We start from the raw sequence: 22,476 nt of genomic DNA, 5'->3' as shown, positions 1-22,476 counted from the left end.
AAACTGGCATAAAATGTTCAGATATGCACTAAGAAAAGGTAGTGCTCCATCATGCAGGAACTGTCTTTTTGTTCTGTGTTTGTACAGCACCTAGCATAATGGAGTCTTGGTCCATGACTAGGGCTCCTAGATACTACAGTAATACAAATAATAAATATTAAATCAGTTTATTTTAAGCTGCCTCTTTCAAATAGAAAGCCACAATTTAAATATCTACAAGGGACTAGCTTAAGTGATTTGTATTTGATCAACTGAGTAAAACTTTTAAATACAGAAAAGCCTTTTCTATTCTAGTTTTCGCTGAAAACTAATATGAAGTTTTAAGTAGAAGGTAATAACATGAAAAAACTAAATTTGCTCCTGTTAACTTTGTCAATTTAAAGTTCTACTTGCCCAATATTTAACTTTGTGTGTTGTAATAACTTGTTGCAACCGTTAAACGCCACATGTCAAGATGAACACCATTGCCATCAATACAGTCTTTATTTACTACTTTTTCTGTCATGTGGCAGTCAAGAGACTGAGTAAGACTCTTGCAGCACTGAAAACAGTTAGAAAAGGCCACAACAATATCTCACTGTCCCTGGCAGACTACAGGACAATCTAACCACAGTAATATACTAGGAAACAGCAGCAGCGTAACACATAGGTCTAAGGACAAGAACACCAGGCATTGACAACATCATCTTTGTAATCATTTTTCTAAATACGTAAACATTCAATACTCTAAAAATCAATAAAGAACCATGAAAGGAAACATTTGAGAATGAAGGAGAGAAGGGTATCTGGTGACAAAGCTGGATAAGCAAGTTAGAATATGAAGTGTGGTTTGTTATACTTTATGACATTTTCAAAATAAAACGTCAACAAAAAACCCTTCTTCCTTACTCAAGGGAGAAATTCACATCCCTCATGCAGAGCTTGTGAATGGGATGTGTCCAAGGGAACTGATGCACACATTGGGTGATATATGGAACTGAAAACTTTTCTTCACTTAAAACTGAAAGTCAGTGTAAGAGAAGTCCCTAGCCCCAAGATCTCAGTCTATACGAGACAAATGATGGAAGAAAAAGCATTAGTATTTCCATTTTACAAATAAGAACTAAGGTACAGACAGATTAAGTGCTTAGCCCAAATTCACACTGCAAGTCTGTGGATTTTTCTTGGGTCAATTGCATTTCCTGAACAGAGTGGAAGCACTGCGGCCTTGCTACATTTTGGCCATCTGCAGCTGTACAGGTCAATTTCAACTTAAATGGTTCAACAATTAAAAAAAAAAATACAAATAGCATGATTAAAAACACTGAAGTCAGTGAAGCCAGAAGATATTTTCATCCGAGTACTTTCATACACAACTGGCATTCCAAAATTATGGCAAAGCTTATAAAATTCAAAACATCTAAAACGTTGCCATGAAGAGGTTTTTCTAAATCATAAATTACTAAAAATATTGCATCTATTTCCCAGGAGTCTGTTTAAACTGGCATGAACTGACTATATGCAATAAGAGACTAGATAGCCCCTTTTAGTGAGGACTGTTGATGAAATTCAATTTTAAAAAAATAAACAGCATTTACCTTTCTGAGAAAAATGTAGATACATAATATGGCATATATTTTAAGCTTATTGCTTTAATTGTTTGGTAATATTTAGACTGATATGAAAAAGATGTGTATGAATTTAAGCAATCAAGATAGATTTCTTCCTTTTCTTTTTAAACTAAATATACAAGTAAGCATTTCCAGCATCAAAAATTAAGAATTGTTGGGCTTTTTATATTGTTTTGTTCAGTTAATTTTTGTAGCCTTATTTCATTTTAACATTATTCTACCACCTCCCTCATATTTTAATCTGCATTAAACAACAAAAGTTGAGGACAAGATTTTCAAATGTGAGTACCTACAGCTGAGCTTCTACTTCCATATTTATATAGTTAAATAAAAACAGTTATCACTGGGTAGTTAAACCTCCCAATGACTCCAAGTACATTTGTAGGTTCTCAAAACAAGTGATAAAAAAAAAAATCAGGCCTCTGTTACTAAAGTTACAAGCTTAATTTTAGGCACCCCAGTTTGAAAAGTCTGTCTTGAATTTAATTAGCATTACTCCTGGGGGAATTCTGTGTCACTGTGCAATGCAGAATTGTGCAGAAATTAACGCTGTGTGCGCAGAATTTCCTTTCCCCCACAGAAATGGACTACAGTGCTGCTGGCCACCACTAGCGGCTGCCGAACCTGGAAGAGCCCAGCTCACACATAGAAGACACTGCCAGTGGGAGGTGGAGGGAGCTAGAGGGTTCCTAGCAGCTGCAGTTCCCAGCACACCCTAAGGGAAGGAGGCAGCAGCGAGCAGGAAACTCCATGCAAGGTTGGGACTAAGCATCCGGCTGTTTCTCCCTCTGGATCCCTAGGCTCTGTGGGGGAGGAAGGGAGACAGGTGTCTGGGGTGTGGGGGCCATGGCTGGGCTCTGATGGGGGGAGGGTATGCACCATTGGTGTACAAAAGGATTTGGTCATGGGGTTCACGGAGAAGTTGAGGCATGTATGTGATAGCACTCCCCCACACTGACTATAGTGACTCCCCTCACTATACAGCTGACTTTTCTCACTCCACTACAGTAAAAATCAGTTTTGATTGGTCAAGAAGCAAGGGGGATTAAAAAGGGGTCAGCGACGCAGCTGCTGTACACGAACTCCATCTGAACTTTCTTACCGCTGTTCTCAGAATGTGTTTCTATCTCCACTGGGGCCACTAGGCATACTGTAATACAAACAGGAATAATGCACACGCTACATAGAGGATTTATTGTAGAGTGCTGTTTGAAACTTTCAAACATTCTGATTGAGTTCTGTTTAAATTTCAAAGTATTTGATAACCTCTTGATTTTATGCCAAGTATTGACAAAACATTGAAATGAAGAGATAACGATATGGATATTTAATCTGAAGGATTTGACCATTTTTATGAAGTATTTTAACCTGCAGTATTTTTTAAGAATTTAGGCAGCCCCTCAAAACAAGGGGCTTGCATTCGGGTTTGCAGTAAGAGTTTCAGTACTGCTTAAATGAAGACACTTAAATGTTCAGTATTAACTAACCTACTGCAGTCAAGAAGGGAATATTTGCTTTCCTTAGTTATGAAAAATACCAGTTCACAGGTCTGTGACGTTGCACCCCATAATGCTTTATGGAAATATGCTTATGAAAGTAAATATGACATAACTGGAATATGTTTTATGCTAGATATGTCATGTAACATCTCTGCAAAGGTTATGATCTACTGGATATATTCATCTTATTTGTATGAATGTATCACTTTTGTATTAAAAGTTAGGAATATTGGCTATGTACTTGCTTAATTTTAAGTAGCCTCAGTGAAGCAGTTGGTCAGCTTTCTGAGAAAAGACTATTTTTGGCCATGACAGTAAGTGCCCAATCAAGAAACACTTAAGCTAACAATGAACTTGGAGATGCCAATCCACATCTGACCGTTCCCGGGAATGCGGCCTGGCTGGTAAGGAACTCAGTCATGCACGGACATGTGACTTGCCCATGTGACTCCAAATCTCCATCTTGGAGCTGGATTTTGGATAGGAGAGAGGAGGGGGTCTCCACCCACAAGAGAAAGTCCATTTAAGCCCCTGGGAGACCCCTCCATTCTGTCTTAAACTGGCACAAAAGATAACCTCTCCACCCCAAAAGATACCTGAAAGAAACTGGAACAAAGGGCAGTAACCACAGGGGTGTCAGTGATTGCTGGACCCAGACAAAAAGGAGGCTAGTCTGTAAAAGAAACTTATTGGAATATTTCTGAGGGTGAGATTTCATCTATAATCACTTTCTTACTTATCAGGCTTAGACTTCCGTGTTTTATTTTATTTTGCTTGGTAATTCACTTTGTTCTGTGTGTTATTATTTGGAACCACTTAAATCCTACTTTTTGTATTTAATAAAATCACTTTTTACTTATTAATTAACCCAGAGTATGCATTAATACCTTGGGGGGGGGGGGGGAACAGCTGTGCATCTCTCTCTATCAGTGTTATAGAGGGCGAACAATTTATGCATTTACCCTGTATAATCTTTATACAGGGTAAAATGGATTTATTTGGGGTTTGGATCCCACTAGGAGCTGGGCAGCTCAGTGTTGGAGACAGGAACACTTCTTAAGCTGTTTTCAGTTAAGCCTGCAGCTTGTGTGGGACGTGGTTTAGACCCGGGTCTGTGTTTGTAGCAGGCTAGCGTGTCTGGCACACCCAGGCAGGGTTCTGAATTCCCAAGCTGCCAAGGAAAAAACAGGCTTAGAGATAGTTCCAGCACATCTGTTGGTAGCTCCCAAGGGGTTTTCTGTCATCCAACCCGTCACAAGGTCCTTCTGGGCTTTCGATAGAAACACTTGATCTCTTCTTCCCTACTAATAGTGAATACAATTGGCAGCTCATCATTGTTTCAATGTGTGGGGTTACTTTAATTTTTATTCCTTTGTTTGGAGCTGCTGTAACACATGAGAAGTGTCTGTGGAGTATAATCAGACAAACTTTTTTTTTCCAAAGCTGGCAATATTTTAGAATAAAAATGGTCCCCACTAAAAATCATTGTGCTGAAAGTCTGTTAAAGAACAAGCATTACAAATGGAATTCTATTTCATATGTACGAATTTTGCATTAATTCCTTTTGGAGTTTGTTATAAAAATGTAATGCATTTGAAGACCACAAGGTCCTTTCATGTTATTTTTGGCCATGACCTTTCTAGGACATACTAGACTGACCTGGAAAACCAATGCATAAAGTAAAAATAACCTTTGTTCTTCTGGTTTTAACTATTCTTCCTTCATCACCACAACATGCAAGTTACATACAGATGCTAAATCACAGAATCGTAGGATTAGAAGGGACCTTGAGAGGTCTTCTAACACAGTTCCCTGCACTCAAGGCAAGACTAAGTATTATCTAGACCATCTCTGACAGGTGTTTGTCTAACCTGCTCTTAAAAATCTCCAATTACAGAGATTCCACAACCTCCCTAGGCAATTTATTCCAGTGCTTAACTACCCTAACAGAAAGTTTTCCCTAATGTCAACCTAAAAATCACCTTTGTTGCAATTTAAACCCATTGCTTCTTGTCCCACCCTCAGAGGTTAACAAGAACAATTTTTCTCCCTCTTCCTTATAAGAACCTTTTCAGTACTTGAAAATGGTTGTGTGTCCTTCCCCTCCGTACTAGTCTTCACTTCTCCAGACTAAACAAACCCAATTTTTTCAATCTTCCTTCATAGGTCGTATTTTCTAACTCTTTAATGATTTTTTTCCCTCTCCTCTGGACTTTCTTCAATTTGTTCACTTCTTTCCTGATATGTGGCGCGCATAACTGGACCCAGGCCTAATCAGCACAGAGTAGAGCAGAATTACTTCGTGTCTTGTTTACAACACACCTGCTAATGAATTCCAGAATGATGTTTGCTTTTTTTGCAACGGTGTTACATTACTGATTCATATTTAGCTTGTGATCCAGATCCCTTTCTGCAGTACTCCATTCTAGGCAGTCATTTCCCCTTTTGTACGTATGCAATTGATTGTTCCTTCCTAGGTGTAGTACTTTGCATTTGTCCTTATTTGCTTCAGACCATTTCTCCTGTTTGTCCAGACCATTTTGAATTTTAATCCTATCCTCCAAAGCACTTTCAATCCCTCACAGCTTGGTATCATCTACAAACTTTATATCTGTACTCTCTATGCCATTATCTAAAATCACTGATGAAGATATTGAACAGAACCGGACCAAGAACTGATCCCTGCAGGACCCCACTTGATATGTCCTTCCAGCTTGACTGTGAACCACCGATAACTGTTTGGAAAACTATTACCAGAAGTAGTTATGCACACACCTTATAGTAGCCCCATCTAGGATGTATTTCCCTAGTTTGTTTATAAGAAGGTCATGCGAGACCATATAAAATGGTTACTTACCTTCTCATATCTGTTGTTCTTCGAGATGTGTTGTTCATGTCCATTCCAATCAGGTGTGTTCGTGTGCACATATACAGTAGCCAGAAGATTTTTCCCTAGCAGCATCTGTCAGGTCGGCCTAGATGCCCCCTGGAGTCGCACCATCATGGTGCTCAATATAGACCCCAGTCGACCCGCCACCGCTTCAGTTCCTTCTTGCTGGCTACTCCAACAGAGGGGTAGGAGGATGGGTATTGGAATGGACATGAACAACACACCTCAAAGAACAACAGTTATGAGAAGGTGAGTAACTTTTTTCTTCAAGTGCTTGTTCATGTCAATTCCAGTCAGGTGACCCACAAGACTAAATTCAGGAAGCAGGGTTGGAGTCTTCTACTGATTGGAGCACTGCTCGTCTGAAGGCTGTAGCGTCTCTGGCCTACTGGGTAATACCATAGTGCGTGATGAAAGTATGATGTGGTCCTCCATCCACAGTGGGGACCTGCTCCAGGAATGCTGTTACTGAAGCCTGGGCCCTGGTAGAGAGCGCAGTGACTGGGGGTGTCGGAACCCCTGCTAGGATGTAGGGCTCATGAATGCAGGACATGATCCATGATGAAATGCATTGTGACAACACAGGCAGACCTTTCATTCTGTCCACCACTGCACGAATAACTGGACCAATTTTCTAAATGGCTTCATTCTCTCAATGTAAAAGGCTAGTGCCCTGCGGACATCCAGTGAGTGAAGTCTCTGCTCCCTGCCGGTCGAGTGCAGCTTAGGGTAGAATACCAGGAGAAAGATGTCCTCGTCGATATGAACTGTGACACAACCTTCAGGAGGAAACCCTGTCCTTATAGAACACGTGTAAGGAGGCTTTGATGTTAGAGCCTTGAGCTCAGACACCCTCCTGGCCGAGGTTATCGCTACCATGAACGCCACCTTGTAAGACAGGTAGAGCACGGAGCATGTCACCAACGGTTCAAAGGGTGGTCCTATGAGCCTAGAGGACCAGGGTGAGGTCCAAAGTGGGGACAGGCTGACGGATATGAGGGTACAGTCTGTCGAGTCCTTTTAAAAATCGGCTGACCATAGAGTTAGCAAACATTAAGCGGCCCCCCTGTGCCCGGATGAAAGGCCAATATGGCGGCTCAGTCTGCTCTTATTGAAGAAAACAAAAGCCCCTGCTGCTTCAGATGGAAGAGGTAGTCCAGAATGAGCAGCACTGAGGCTAGTGTTGGGAATGAAAGGCGCTGCGCCGACCACATTGAAAATCTCTTCCACTTGGCAAGGTAGGTGGCTCTAGTAGAGGTTTCCTGCTGCCAAGGACTAGTCTAACCTGGTTTGAACAGGAACGCTCCACTGGGTTCAACCACGGAGCTTCCACACCATGAGGTGAAGTGAGACACAGTTCGGATGTTGAAGATGACCATGATCTTGCATCAGAAGGTCCTGGAAGAGTGGAAGAGTGACCGGGGCTTCCAGAGACATGACTAGGAGAGATGTGTACCAGTGCTGACAGGGCCAGGCTGGTGCTATCAATATGACCTGAGCTCATTCCCTCCAGATCTTGAGGAGTATCTTGTGAATGAGCGGTACGGGTGGAAAGGAGATGGCCTCCCCGTGGAAGGAGGAACACGTCTGCTCTGGAGCCCGGGTTGTGATTCTGGAAGGAGCAGAACTGCTGGCATTTCCTGTTATGTTGCATGGTAAATAGGTCTATCTGGAGAAAGCCCCACCTCTGGAAGATTGAAAACGTGACGTCCAGGCGAAGGGACTAATCGTGGATGTGAAATGACTCGCTGAGGTTGTCTGCCAGCTCATTCTGTACCCCGGGGAGATATTGCAAGTGTATTGAATGTTCCGCACAGAAGTCCCACAGCACGAGGGCTTCTTGGCACAGGGGAGAGGAGCCTGCGCCCCCATTCGCTGATATAGAACACTGCTATTATATTGTCCATCATAACAGATACACAATGTCTCGTTAAGTGTGCACGGAAGGTCTGGAATGCTCGGCGCACTGCTCTCTGACTTTGATGTGGAGAGCCAGGTCTGCGTGAGACCAGAGACCTTGGGTCCTGTGGTCTCCCAGATGAGCTCCCCAGCCCAAGTCTGATGCATCCATCGCTAGCGAGAGAGACGGCTGCGGACTAGTGAAGGAGACCCCTGAGTACACCTCCTGAGGGTCAAGCCACCACAGGAGGGAGTTAAGGACCGGAAGAGGCGGGGTCACGATCCTGTCCAAGCTGTCCCAGGCTGGGCAATACACTGACGTGAGCCACGACTGAAGAGATCAAAGCCTGAAGTCTGGCATGCTACACTACATAGGTACAGGCAGCCATGTGACCGAGAAGCTTCAGGCAGTTCCTTGCTGTGGGGGTGGGAAACTGCCTGATGCCTCAAATGATATCTGTTGGGGCCTTAAATCTTACTTCCGGCAGGAATGGCCCTGGCTTGGGTCGAGTCCAGTACTGCCCCTATAAACTCTACCCTCTGGACAGGGGACAGAGTCCATTTTGCTTCGTTTAGAAGGAGACCCAGGTTGTCAAAGGTGGCTCTGATGAATCTGACCTGAACTTCCACTTGGGTACTGGAATGGCCCTTGATCAGCCAGCCGTCAAAGCACAGAAACGCCTGTACCTGGTGCCTGCGCAGGAACACCGTGACAACTGCCATACACTTGGTGAAGACTCGAGATGCTGCTAACAGGCCAAATGGAAGGACTGTGAATTGATAGTGGGTATTAGTCACCACAAACCTGAGGTACTTTCTGTGGGGCTGAGTAACTGCGATATGAAAATACGTGTCCTTCAAGTCGAGGGCAGCATACCAGTCTGCTGGATCCAGCGAGGGGATGATGGAGGCCAAACAGACCATGCGCAACTTGAGTTTCTTCACGAACTTGTTGAGTTCTCGCAGGTCCAAGATGGGACTAAGGCCGCCCTTGGCTTTCAGTATTAGGAAATACTGGGAATAGAAGCGCCTGAGGAACTTCTTCCACTGCCCCTAGCAATAGGAGCGAGTGCAGCTCCTGTATAAGGAATGCTCATGAGAGGGGTCCCTGAAGAGGGATGGGGAAAGGAGGTGGAAGAGCAGAAGGGCACAGAATTGGATGGAGTATCCCCTCTCTACCGTGTGGAGCACCCAGCAGTCCGAAGCAATACGGGACCATGCACAGTAGAAAGGGGATAGTCGGGGTGAAAAGGTAAGGCGGGGTGGATCCAGATCTCGCTCTTGTGCGCCATCCTTGACCACATCTTCAAAAGACCGGTTTGGCCCCTGAAGATGGCTTGGATTGTCCCGAGCTCTGGCCAAAGGATTGACACGGCCTTCTCCTGCTGTTCCGATTCCTCCTTCTGGAGCCATCTTGGCGGTTCTGATGACCAAACCATTGAGGAGGCTGCGAATAGAAGTGTCTCTGCTGCATTGAGGGCATATAGAGGCCCAGGGACCTGAGGGTGGCTCTGGAGTCTTTAAGACTATTTATCCTTGTGTCAGTTTCTTCTGAGAAGAGAGTCTCACCCTCAAAATGCAGGTCCTGAATGGTTTGCTGTACCTCGTAGGGGACACCATAAACCTGGAGCCATGAGCCCTTTTCCCGACCTTTCAGGAAACATCCCATGATGGGGTGTGCAAACACGGAACACCAGGCAATGCCAAGATAGCCGTGAGGTGGACTTTAAGAGAGCTGAATGCCAGATGCGGGTCTTTCAAGTGCACTAGATAGTCCAGGATGCACGGGATTGAAGCCTGGAGTGGGAACACCTGCCGTTGAGCACACCAAATGGAAAACCTTTTCCACTTTGCTTCGTACATAATACTGGTAGAAGGTTTGCAGCTTTCCAGGAGCACCTGTCTCACCAAGTCCGAACAGGCAAGCTCAGCCTGGTTCAACCACGGATCCTCCAGACCATGAGATGGAGAGACTGAAGGTCCGGGTGAAGGAGACGACAGTGATTCTGTGAGATGAGGTTGGGGGCGAGAGGTAGACGCAGCAGGGCCCAGGGTCCAGATCGACAGAACCAAGAGAGTGGGGTACCAGCCCTGGTGAGCCCAAGCTGGGGCCACCAGTATGACATCCGCCTTGTCCCTGAGGACCTTGAGAAGCACCTTGTGGACCAGAGGAAATGGCAGGAAGGTGTATAGTAACTGACCGGACCACGGAATCGGGAAGGCGTCTGCGATCGACCCCGGACTGTGACACCGGAAGGAGCAGAAGGTTGGGCACTTCCTGTTGGTCCGCATGGGGAACAGATCGATTCAGAGAAACCCCCAGCTGCGGAAAATGGAGTGGATAATGTCTGGACGAATTGACCATTTGCGTATAAGGAAGCGTCTGCTCAAGCGGTCTGCCATTTCTGAACACCCAGCAGGTAGAAGGGCTTCCTGACAGAGAGGAGACAACCGGGCTCCACCTTGTTTGTTTAAATAAAACATGGCCGTTGTGTAGCAGTGTTGACGGACAACACCGCTACACAATGGCCCTGCAAGTGGGAAGGAACGCTTGGCACGCGAGGCAGATAGCCCTGAGTTCTTTGATATTGATATGCAGGGCCAGTTCCTCTACCTGCCATAGACCCTGAGTCATCAGGCTTACGAGATGCGCCCCCCAGCCCAGCACAGACGCATCCATTACCAGGGTCAGAGTGGGCTGGGGAGGGTGGAATGGGACTCCGGCGCCCACCATGTGGGGATCCAGCCACCAACACAGGGAATCGAGAGTATGCCTCTGGACGGTGAGCACCATGTCCAGACTGTCGCGGCCCGGGCGATATACGGACACCAGCAACACCTGTAGGGGCCTGAGCCTCAACCTGGCATGCTGCACCATGTAAGTGCAGGCTGCCATGTGACCCAGCAGCTTGAGACACTGCCTCGCTGTGGTAGTGGGAAAACTACAGAGACCGGCCATTATGTGTGCAAGGGTTAGACATCGGGCCTCTGGGAGGAATGCTCTCACTTGGTTCACATCCAGGACAGCCCCAATAAACTCTATACTTGTTGACATTGAGAATGATGCCCAAGCGGTCAAACTTGTCTCTGACTGGAATTGATATGAGCAAGCACTTGAAGAAGAAATATCGTTACCAAAGCATGGAAAGCATTAATGGTCCATACATAGGTGTCAGCAATCCAAAGTGTCTCTCAAATGGAACAATACTTAATGAAATACCAAACAGGGTGGTTACAAATGACAGCTATAAATACAAATTGGGTCACTTTATCTTAGACTATGCTGGTGACTATGGCTCTGAAATATCCATATACAATCCAGAAACAGCTGGATATCAGGATGAGTTTGGGTTCTATTATATTTCTGAACCTCAGGTCAGGTTTGAAAAACAAAAAGTAAAAAAATGAATCTCTAAATGAGCCTGCAGAGGCTGGTATGTTGCCAGTTCTATAAGCAAACCACCCAGGATTTACAATTCATACTTTACTATCCAATTTTCTTTAATACTATTTTATTTCCCATGTTGCCAAGAAGTGGAACATATGTATAATTAGGGAAAACTGTCGTTTATGATGTAAGTATTACAGCTTCAAATTCAATATCAGATGCAGGCAGAGTTATTAAAATGACCAACAGGTTTTAGGCATATAGCTATCATGTCTTCTCTAGACCACTACCATACACACAAAGAATGCCTGGGAGCTTAGACAGAAGCAGCAGCTATCTCAGTCCACAGGACAGCAATTACCAATGAGATAGCAATGTCCTCTCCAATGATCTTATAAAAAGATTTCACTGGTGCTTTTGCACTCTGACATGTAAATCATTTGACCTCTATAGTATTTTGTAGAACATCGCTCCACACTAATGACACACTAAACTGCCATAGACAAGATTTTTTTAAAAAATCTAACAAACAAAATTAAAGAAAGACTTCACAGTGATACTTACTTCAGAGATGTGCTCCTGTTTGAGTGTCACTTGACAATGAATTTATTTTTGTTAAGCATAGTTTCCTTGTAATCACTACTGTTTTCTCTGAAGACTTTGTGCGATGATCCAAAAGTGACCTTAAAAACCAAAGCCAAAATAAAAAAAGCTGAGTAAATCTTGACAGAATGTAATTAAACAAATTAAAATCTAAACTATTTGTCATTTTATGTGCTCCATAAATTCTCAATGAAAAAATGCCACAGATTAACCAGCACATTTCTGTTCTTTTCACATACTGTACAAGAAAATAAATGTCACACAGTCTAGTACAGCATTTCTCAAATGCGGCCACCATAGCTGCATGAGGCCACAAAGCCCTGCAGACACAGCCTCCTGGGTTGTGATTGGCGGAAAGGGGGCAAAGTAGCAGCCCTTTCCTCTCCCTGTTGCTCCTGGATGCACAGCCTTGGTGTTGGTTGCTGGGGCCACCAGCAGAGTTGGGTCCTGCCCTCCTCTGGAGACACCTGGGGCACAATGCGGGAGCAGCAGGCAGCCAATGAGTTCCCACCTTCCCAGAGGCAGTGAGGCTCAGGCTTTGGGCTTCAGCCCTGGGGTGGGCTCACATTCAATTTGTGATCCACTATAAGGATCTGGAGGTTCAGGAGTACTACTGACTAGCCAGTTATTTCCAATTTTGTAGTTGTGTGTTTGATTTTTCCTTCCTAAGTGCAGTGTTTTGCCTTCTCTTTATTGATTTTCATCTTGTTGAATTCAGACCAATTCTCCAATTTATCAACAAATGCCCTTTTGAATTCTAATCTACTCCTCCAAAGTGCAAATGACCCCTCCCAGTTTGGTACCATTTGCAGATTTTATAAGCATATGTTTCATGCCATTATCCAAGTCACTGATCAAATACAGGAACCAGGACAGACCCCACGGGACCCCACAAGTTATCAATGGTTTGCTGTCAAATCCTCAGTTTGACAGCAAACCATTGATAACTACTCTTTGAGTGTGTCTTTTTAACAAGTTGCCTACCCACCTTACAATAATTTCATCTAGACCACATTTCCCTAGTTTGTTTATGAAAATGTCATGTGGGACCATGTCAAAAGCCTTACTAAAATCATGACACACTGCATCTTACTGTTTCCACAAATCCACTGGGTCAGTAACTGTCAAAGGAAATTAGATTGGTTTGACATCATTTGTTCTTGACAAATTTATGTTGGCTATTACTTAAAACTCTAATATCCTCTTGGTGCTTGCTAACTCTTAATAATTTGTTCATGTATTGTTCAGATATCGAAATTAGGCTGACTGTTCTCCTTTTTCAGTGTAGGAATCATGTTTGTCTTTTCCAGTTCTCTGGGACCTCACCCCTCCTCCATGAGCTCTCAAAGATAATCACAAATGGTTCTGAGGTAGCTTCAGCTAGTTCCTTAAATACCCTAAGATTAATTTCATCAGGCCATGCTGACCTGAATACATCTAACTTATCTGAATATTCTTTAACCTGTTCTTTCCCTATTCCAGCTTGTGTTCCTTCACCCCCGTTGTTAATATTAATTGTGTTAAGCATCTGGTCACCATTAACCTTTTTAGTGAAGACTGAAGCAAAATACACATTAAACACCTCAGCTTTTTTGGTGTCATCCATTATCAGCTCTTCTTCTCCATGCTAAGTAGAGGACGTACACTTTCCTGTGTCTCTCTCTTACTGCAATATACTCTTCTTGTTGCCCTTTATGTCCCTGGCTAAGTGCAACTCATTTTGCACCTTAGCCTTTCTGATTTTGTCCCTATATGCTTGTGCTATTCTTTTACATTCATCCTTAGCAATTAGCCCACATTTCTACTTCTTGTACAATTCCATTTTGATTTTCAGATCATTAAAGAGTTCTTTATGGAGTCATATAGGTCTCTTACTATTCTGCCTGTCTTTCCTTTGTATGGGGATGGGTTGCTGCTGTGCCTTTAATATTATCACGAGAAAATGCCAGCTCTCCAAACTCTTTTTTCCCCTTAGATTTTCGTCCCCATGGGGACCTTACCTAACAGCTCTCAGAGTTTGTTGAAGTGTGGTTTTTTTATTCCATTTTCCTTAATTCTGCAGCTTTCACTCCTTCCTTTCCTTAGAATCATGAAATCTATCATTTCATGATCACTTTCACCCTAATTATCATTGGGTTTCAGATTCACTACCAATTCCTCCCTGTTAGTCAGAATCAAGTCTAAAATAGCTGTCCCTCTGGTTACTTCCTCCACCTTCTGAAACAAGAAGTTGTCCCCAGTACACTCTAGAAAGTCACTGGATATTTTGTATGTTTGCTGCACTACTTTACTAATACATGTCTGGGTAGTTAAAATCCCCCTTTACTACCAGATCTTGTGTTTTGGATATTTGTGTTCTCTTGATTTGGTGATCCACAACAGATGTCTACTATGACATCACCCCGGTTTCTCTTTCCCCTTCCCCTCCCCCCACATTTACATTTACCCAGACACTTTCAACTGGTTGGTCTCTTACCACCTTCTAGACCTCAGAACAAATGCACATATTCTTGATGTTTAATGTAACACCTTTTTTCACCCCCTGCCTGTCTTTCCTGAACAATACACCCCACTACACCAATATTCCAGTCATGAGATTTATTCCATCAAGTCATAATTTAGTTTACGTACTAATATTTCCAGTCCTTTATTCTCTATATTCCCTGTATTTGTGTACAGACATTTAAGATGGTGAACAGATTTCCCCTACTATTTTCCTTCTTGTGGTTCCTATGACTGTACTATAATTTTCCATTTCCTCCCACCCTCCCCTAGATGGATACACAAGACTGTAAAGAAGCATCACCTCCCGTAGGTGGGTGGAATGTTGTGTGATCTGGACAGAGCCTTGGCTCCAACCCCAACACACCAGGCTGCATAACTGCACCAGCATGCTAAATTAAATAAATTAAGAGAACATTTGAGGAAACACTTTTCTGAGTAGGTGACTAATCTGCATTTAACAACTTTTTTTTAAAAAAAGTGTATGATAATATGAAGCCATATAATCCTCTCCCACCATAAAACCTAAAGAGAGGGGCTCACAGAAAGATAATCTCTGCAACAATCCTGATTAGGAGACCAGAGCCATATGTACACAGAGGTCCTGTAGCTCCACCACAACTCTGGCTTTGAAGACCCTACCTCCAGCACAGCCCTCCAGACCCCTATCCTCCAGCCTGTCTAGTCATCTCCCGCCTTCCCCCTCCCCTTGACCTCCAGTGCAGACTTCAACTCTATTCAGCAACTTCTGAGGCAGTGAGAGGGGGAGAATGGGGGTAAAGGGGAAGTAACTGAGTACTCCAGTGTGAGTGGAGATAGCTATAAGCAGAGGAAGGCTAGAAGAATGTGGTATCTAATAAGCTTTTTTTTGCTCTTCTTCTGTTTCTCTCTGCCTGCCTGTCATTTTGAAGAGTGGAGAGCTGTGTGGGTGAAGCCAAGGTTATCACGATCCCAGAGAAGTAGTGAGACAAAGGCAGAGACTTCAGGTATGCTCTGTTGTAAGGACGACTGCCATCCTGATATCCAGGAGCATCCTAGGAGAGGAAAATAAGCAGGGTGGATTGATTTAAATCAAAGCAATTTAAATCACTTACTTTAATCATGATTTAAATCAATAGGAAAGAAACCTTGATTTAAATCATCAATTTTGATTGCATTGCATTTGTACTTTAGTTATTTTCCTAAAGAAAAGTTGACTCATCAGCTGGTAACCATAAAAACATGAGTTGCAACTAAATATAGCCTTTTCACTAAATTTGGTCCTTCTTTTGCTAACCAGTGAGAGAGTGCGTCTATACACATTTATTTAAGCCATTATCTAGTTTAAACTCACATTTATATAGATTGTTAAATTTCACTTTTTTTAATGTTAGAAAATGGTGAATGATGCATTTCTTATTTACTACGTGATTAATTTTTACTTGCAATTTGTGTCAAACTATTTATCTAGCAATTCAATTAAAAATGCACAAAGCACTATTTAATATTTTTATTAAATAAACCTACCTTAAATGTGCTTGATGCATAAGAAAAAGTTTTATCAAAACATGTTTTGCATTTAAAGCTAACTGATTTAACAAACAAAGGAAGTATCTGTAGTTAGTACATTTAACTGATTATTTCTGGTCGCTGCATAATTAGAACTAGTAGATCTCATCCTCTCACACTTAGTTTTTATTCATAGATGGCAAGAGGAAAAAAACCTTTTCTGCATTTTCAACTCTCAATTGGTTTCTTAACTTTGAATGAACTAGTCATTGGGTTAAATTAAGTGAATAAACTACTCCTCTGCACCTGCAGAATAGTACACTGCTGTTTAAAGCTAATTTAGCACTTCACCAAATGCTGGTTCCAGCTATTTAGCCAGACACTTCCAACACTTCAGTGATTTGATGTTCTTCAAAAATTGGCAGCAAACATGTATGGCTTAATATTATTTTTTTGTATTTAATTTAAATTATTATAATAGATTACAATACAATTAGGCTTTACCATAAGTTGTCAATTTCAAATAGGTTTTTAATTTAAATTTAAAAAGTGATTTAAAGTAAAATAATCTGATTTTTTAAATAAAAAAAAAATTATCCACCCTAAAGATAACTCACTATTGAAGATTTGGGATAGATGTCCTAGGCCTGAGAAAGACTGTGGAGCTATTTAAATTTAACCATAAAGAAGTTTCATGATGTATATGTCCATTTTACAAAATTAAAAGATTTTTTGAGCTCTGATAGATCAGGGTTTCTCTTAATTTGCTTTTTATTTATTCACAATTATATTTGCACCTATCATTACTAGGCACAATTACAACAGTCAGAGGAACAAACTCAATTAAAAATAAAAAGCATAATATAACCAGAGAATTCCTAAATGACCTTTATGTTCCATAAGAGCAAATGCCTTTGATATGTTTGAAGAAGTCTAGTTCACAAGTAAAGGTACGTGATTGACTGTAGCTGATGACTTTCCACAATTCTTCATTCTGATTGCTCTTTTGTGAGCACACTACTACATGCATGCTCTTGTTTGAAGAAGGCAGCCAAAACTCCGAAACAACTTTCCTCTGCATACACAAGTTAAAATTTGTAACACCAAACTGATCTGGACTACTTAGTTAACATTTTCAAGTAAGTACCAGGTGAACATACCTACTGTTCTATGTTTTTTGGAATTTCCAGATGCCTTTCCAAACAAAACAAAAAACAAAACAAAACACAAATAAATTCCTCTGGTCTCAAGTCTTGAAGACATGGGCATGCTATTAATTACATTACAGGACTAAATGCAAGTGCTGTTGAAGCCCAGCAGATAAGTTTTTAATCACACATTACCTTTTATTGCATCAACAAGCTTTCAAACCATAAAGGCCCTTTATCAGGCTAGTGAAGAGCTTTCAAACAGGTTCTGCTGCAATCCAACAGATTGTATGAATTCACAACAAGCACTTTTGCCAGAAGAGCAAGAGCAGTAGTAGCCACACTGCAGTCCCTTCTCCCCCACATTAAGCCGTTGTGAAAGTTAAGCAAAAGATAAATCTAAGGGGGAAAAGTTAAAACTACTCCGGAACCAAAAAGAAAAGATCTTTTAAAAAGTGTTCAAGTCTAGGAAATAATGTAATTTTTGGCAGCTAATAAATTCCATTTATTAAAGTTCAGCTCCTTAAATACTAAAGTATGCTAAAAGTTCTATCACAGCTGTAAGGAAAAGATATTAATTCCACCACAACTAAAAAGTAGACATTTATAAAATCACTATTTCAAGAATGTCTAGAAGTCCCAATCTATTTAAAATAGAAATCCACAATTTTAAGAAAGGAAAAAAAGATTTTGAACAGCCAACCTAACAAAATGTACCTGTAAACTGAAAGTCAAGCGGTGGTGGTGTTGTTCTCTGGCCTATGTATCACCATCAGTAATAAAGATGCTACAAACGAAACAACACTAGCAAATTCTATGTTTTGACCTAAGTCATAGAAGAATCCTGCTCACACTCTGAGCTTTATCGATTCTGTAGTTCTAAAACATCGAATTTGTTGTTAAAGCAAACAAAAAGTATGACTGAACGCACATGGATCAAATCAGGTGAGTAAAAACACCCTTTTAACAGTCACTTTTCCGACCATAACCACACACTGAAATCAGGCAAGAACTGCTCTTTTTTTCCTGTAGTTCCCTCTTTCACATGTTTAAAGGAAGTACTTTTATACCATGTGAACATACTTATTGCTTAATATACCTCCAAAATATCTCTTATCACTACTATTTTGCAAACTTTTTTGGGGGGGAGGGGGAAGGGAAAGAGGGTTAACTTTCTGTTGCAATCTCCTCACGTGGGGCCCAATCCAAAGCCCACGGCAGTTATCAGGAGTTTCTCTGTATTATGTCAGTGGGTTTTGGATTAGGTCCTATGCTACCTCAGACTCTGACCCAGTTTACTTGCTTCATCTGTAGTTCTGCAAATATTTTACCCATTACATGCTAACTTTTTTCAAAATGAAGCTATTACTACTTTCTGTTCCCTGAAATCTCTTCCAGATAGGAAAAACTGAGTAATATAGACTAACACACTGATTTTCACTTCCTCACCACGTTTCAGTTAACATACTGTATGTTTAGTTCCCTAATTTTCTTTTTGTTGTGAGGGTTTGATGTACATAAAAACACATTAGAAGAGCCAAACTGAAAAAAATAATTTTGTGTCCAAATAATCACGTTACTATAATTATCCTTTCCTGTGAAGTTGCTAATAACTGCACTCTAGTAATCAAGTTTTCATGTAAACAATCATCTGTATCCATAATGGTTGTTGAAATAACTTTCAAAATGTGCACTAAAGGTAGATTCAGCTATACATCAGATTAACAGCATGAAATACTTCAGAAAAATGTGAACTGCTGCTATCCTGAACTATGCTGCAGTGTAGTTTTATCTCTGACAAGTACAATTTAAATACCAAAAATCAACTATTCCGCTGCTGATACTTCAGCAGAAGCATCAATGGCTAACCCCATCATTGTTGGGCATAGCTTTGGATATAAATGTGAAGTGCTATAGGTCAGCTAGTCACTGACCTTGGTTGCTGTTATTGGGAATGAAGAATTCTAACACCCACTAACAAGTGTAAAGTCTCCTTAGGACTACTTCCCAAATGCCAAAAAACAAAACCTTTTATGGCTGGGTGCTAAATGCATCAAGCATCAAAACCTTCAGCTTCTTTCTTCTCTTCTACTCCCCCCAGCTTTTTTCAATATCATAGAGCCTCTAGTATGTCACACCATGGTGCTGAAGAAAATAAATTATTACCTACTGTGACATTGCAGTCCATATGTTTTATGGAAATATGCTTATGAGTGTAAATATAACATAACTGGAATATTCTTTATGCAAAAGGTTTCTTGTAAGGTATCATTACAAAGCTTATAATCTACTGAGTGTGTGAGGAAAGGACTTTTTCCAGAAGTATCACTAGGCAATGCATGTTCCCCTGTCATTCTCGTGCACACAGAGTTGAGGGTATAAAAGAGTTGTGGCCACCACCTCATTCTCCATTCCTTCGGACGGCTTACTAATACCTGAAGTTGCAGGGGAAGGAGGAGGAGGAGGATTGCACAACACATCTCACAGAACAACAGTTACTGCACAGACAGATAACTTTTTTCTCCTTCAAGTGTCTGTGCACACATATATTTCACTCACCAGCAGTTTCCTTGCAGGTGATGGGACTTCAGATTACTTGAAGGGAAACAGCAGGGCTGACTTCTGAAGTTGGCATTGTCCTGGGAAGATTCAGTGACAGCATATTGTCTAGAAAAGGTAAATACCAAGGACCACACAAATGTCCATCACCACTATGTTACTCAAGATAGCTGACCAAACGGAATGTGCTATTACTCTCAGAGGAGAAACCTTTGCTAGATTATAGCAGAGTTGGTTACAGTAAGATATCCAGTGAGATATACACTGGTTGTAACCGGTTGCCCTTTACTCCTTTCACCAAAGCCTAAAAAAGTCTAGCAGATGATCTGAGAACATTTTGTGTTGTCCAGATAGAAGGATAGAGAGCCCTCCAAACGTACAAAGAAAGACGCTTCTCTTGGGTTTGCTGGAATGGGGTTTCTGAAAAAACACTGGAAGATGAATGAACTGAGTGAGGTGAAATGCAGATACAATCTTAGGCATAGACATAGGATATCACCTAAGAGAAACCTGGTCTTTGTGAAATGGCATGAAACAGGGGGTTCACAGCTAGCGATGCCTGGAGCTCCAACACCCGTCGTGCAGAAGTAACTAACTGCTACCAGAAATGCAGTTTTCATTTGATAGCAAAGATAAGTAAGATGTTGCTAAAGGTTCAATGGGGAACCCATTAAACTCTACAGAACCAAATGCAGGTCCCGTGAGGGTACTGGATCAGACACATGAAGGTACATATGAACAATGCTCTTTAAAAAAAAAAGAAAAAAAACCTAGATACCAAGAGATGCAAAAAAGACAGAAAATCTATCTACTGGTAGACGTATTGCAGAAATGGAGACTAAATGCACCCTCACTGAACCGATGAAGAGGCCAGACAATTTCAAATGAAGTGAAGTCTCTATTATATGCCTAGTTTCCATATTTCGCGGTGACAACTTGTGAGACTCAGCCCATGCTAAGAACCATTTCCATTTTGCTGCATAATTGGCTCTGTTTGTGTCCTTCCTGCTGCACACCAAAATGGCTTGGACATTCTGTGAGTACTCTTCCCTCACTGCTCAACCAGAGATCATCCACACTGTGAGGTAAAGAGACTATAGGGTAAGGTGCAGTATATCGGCTTGGTTATGATACACAAGGTCAGTACTGCCTTGTCCAGGCTGGTTCTATGAGGATTAACGTTGTTTTGTCTCTTTAGCTTCCTGATCACCCTCAGAATTAGAGGGACAGAAGGAAACGCATACATCAGAAGACCTGACCAAGGGAGAAGGAAGATATCTGTCAAAGAATCTGGAGCAGAATTTCCTGCATTTGCTCTTCAGATTGGTTGCAAAGATGTCTATTACTTGAAAGAGCCGATGTGGAAGGTCTGTGTACTGATGCCTCAAGACGGTTTAGGAAGTTCCTACTGAAGAAAACTGCAATAGTATTCATCACTCTCTTTAGCAAGACATTGTTCTTTATGCACAAGTTGCCTACATGGATCATTTCTTGGCATAATTGATTAGATCTCAGATCTCTCTGCCTGTTCAGATAAAACAGTGGTGTTGTCAATAAACACCTGAACCCCCTCCTCCCCAGTTTCTGATGGTGGAAACTAACATCTCAAAAGCTCTCTGAACGATTCAAAGGGCCAGTATATTTATATGTAAGGCCCAGGAGATTTTGCTCCAAAGTGCCTAAGCCTGAAGCTGACCCAGGTGGGCTCCCCAACCTTTGGTGGAGCCATCCATTACCAGAGTCACAGTTGGTTCTGCTGGCAAAAAGGGAATACCCTTGCGTACATTTTGAGGGCCCATCCACCAATTCAGAGACTGAAGCACTCAAGCAGGCACACAAATCAACATGTACACAAAATGCCTGTTTAGGCAATATACCATGTGGATCCAGGTCTGAAGAGGACACCTGTGGTGAAGTCTGGTATGCTAACTCACATACTTGGACGAGGTCATGTGAACTAATAGCTGCACACAAACCCAAGGACATCAGTATTGTTGTGATTGGAGGATTTTGGACAGAGAGACTATGGACTGGAACTGTCCATTGGAAGATGAACCACACTGGCTGTACAGTTTAGATCTGTCCCTATGATATTTATTATTTGTGTTGGTTGTAACGTCTATTTGTCTATATTTAATTTTAGACCAAGACGAGAAAAAAAGGATGTCCGATGAGCAAAGATGCTGTTTTGGACGTGGGAACCTGATCTTTTCCAAATTAGCCAACTGTCCAGATAAGGAAGTATTTGAATCTCTGAATGGCAAAGAGGAGCTGCTATTATTGCCGTATATTTGTTGAACACCTCTGGGGCAATGGATAGACTGAAAGGCAGTACTGTGTACTATTAGTACACATTGCCTGTTGTGAATCGAAAATACTTTCTTTCTCTGGCCAGGATAGATTGCCACATTAAAAGTACACATCCTGCAGACTGAGAGCATATCAATCTCCCATCTCCAAGGAAGGGATAACAGATGCTAGGGTAACCAGGAAGTAGAGGCAAGAGAAGCCCCCCTTGCTCTCTGTTGGTAAGGAACCTCCTCAACTGCTCTCAGATCCAAGAGAGACTGTACACATTGTATACTAATATAGCCTCATGAGAGAAGTCCCTGAAAAAGGATGGTGAAGGGGAAGAATATTAATTGGAAAATATATCCCTCCTTCACACTGCTAAGAACTCACCTGCCTGAAAAAATTTCTGTCCGTGGAACGTAAAAGGAAGATAGATTCTCCAAATAGGGGGTGGATGTCTAAAATTGGAGATGATTTACAGTCTATATGCTGTCCTCGACTGTGATGTAAAAATGATTGTTTTGAAGCCAGTGAGAAAGGCCTGCTATGGATGAGGCCGACGGGTGACACCTAGGATGGTTAGATCTCTGATTTAGAA

At 41.8% G+C, this 22,476-nt stretch overlaps 1 protein-coding gene across 4 annotated transcripts in view; it reads right to left on the bottom strand.

Moving 5' to 3' along the window:
• Positions 1-22,476, bottom strand: part of PIK3CB (phosphatidylinositol-4,5-bisphosphate 3-kinase catalytic subunit beta) — a 154,341-nt gene that overhangs the window by 118,762 nt on the left and 13,103 nt on the right. For 3 of the 4 annotated variants that reach the window (XR_013347118.1, XM_077826519.1, XM_077826520.1), the window contains one exon: positions 11,851-11,969. The exons of the other annotated variant lie outside the window; for it this stretch is intronic. The gene's annotated coding sequence lies outside the window, so the exon portion shown is untranslated. The remainder of the gene's footprint in view (positions 1-11,850; positions 11,970-22,476) is intronic. 4 annotated transcript variants of the gene reach the window in all.

This window comes from Eretmochelys imbricata, chromosome 9, assembly GCF_965152235.1.
Source record: "Eretmochelys imbricata isolate rEreImb1 chromosome 9, rEreImb1.hap1, whole genome shotgun sequence".
In the NCBI taxonomy this organism is placed as follows: Eukaryota; Metazoa; Chordata; order Testudines; family Cheloniidae; genus Eretmochelys; species Eretmochelys imbricata.
Note: the sequence above shows the minus strand (reverse complement) of the source record. Positions and strands in the feature narration are given on the sequence as shown.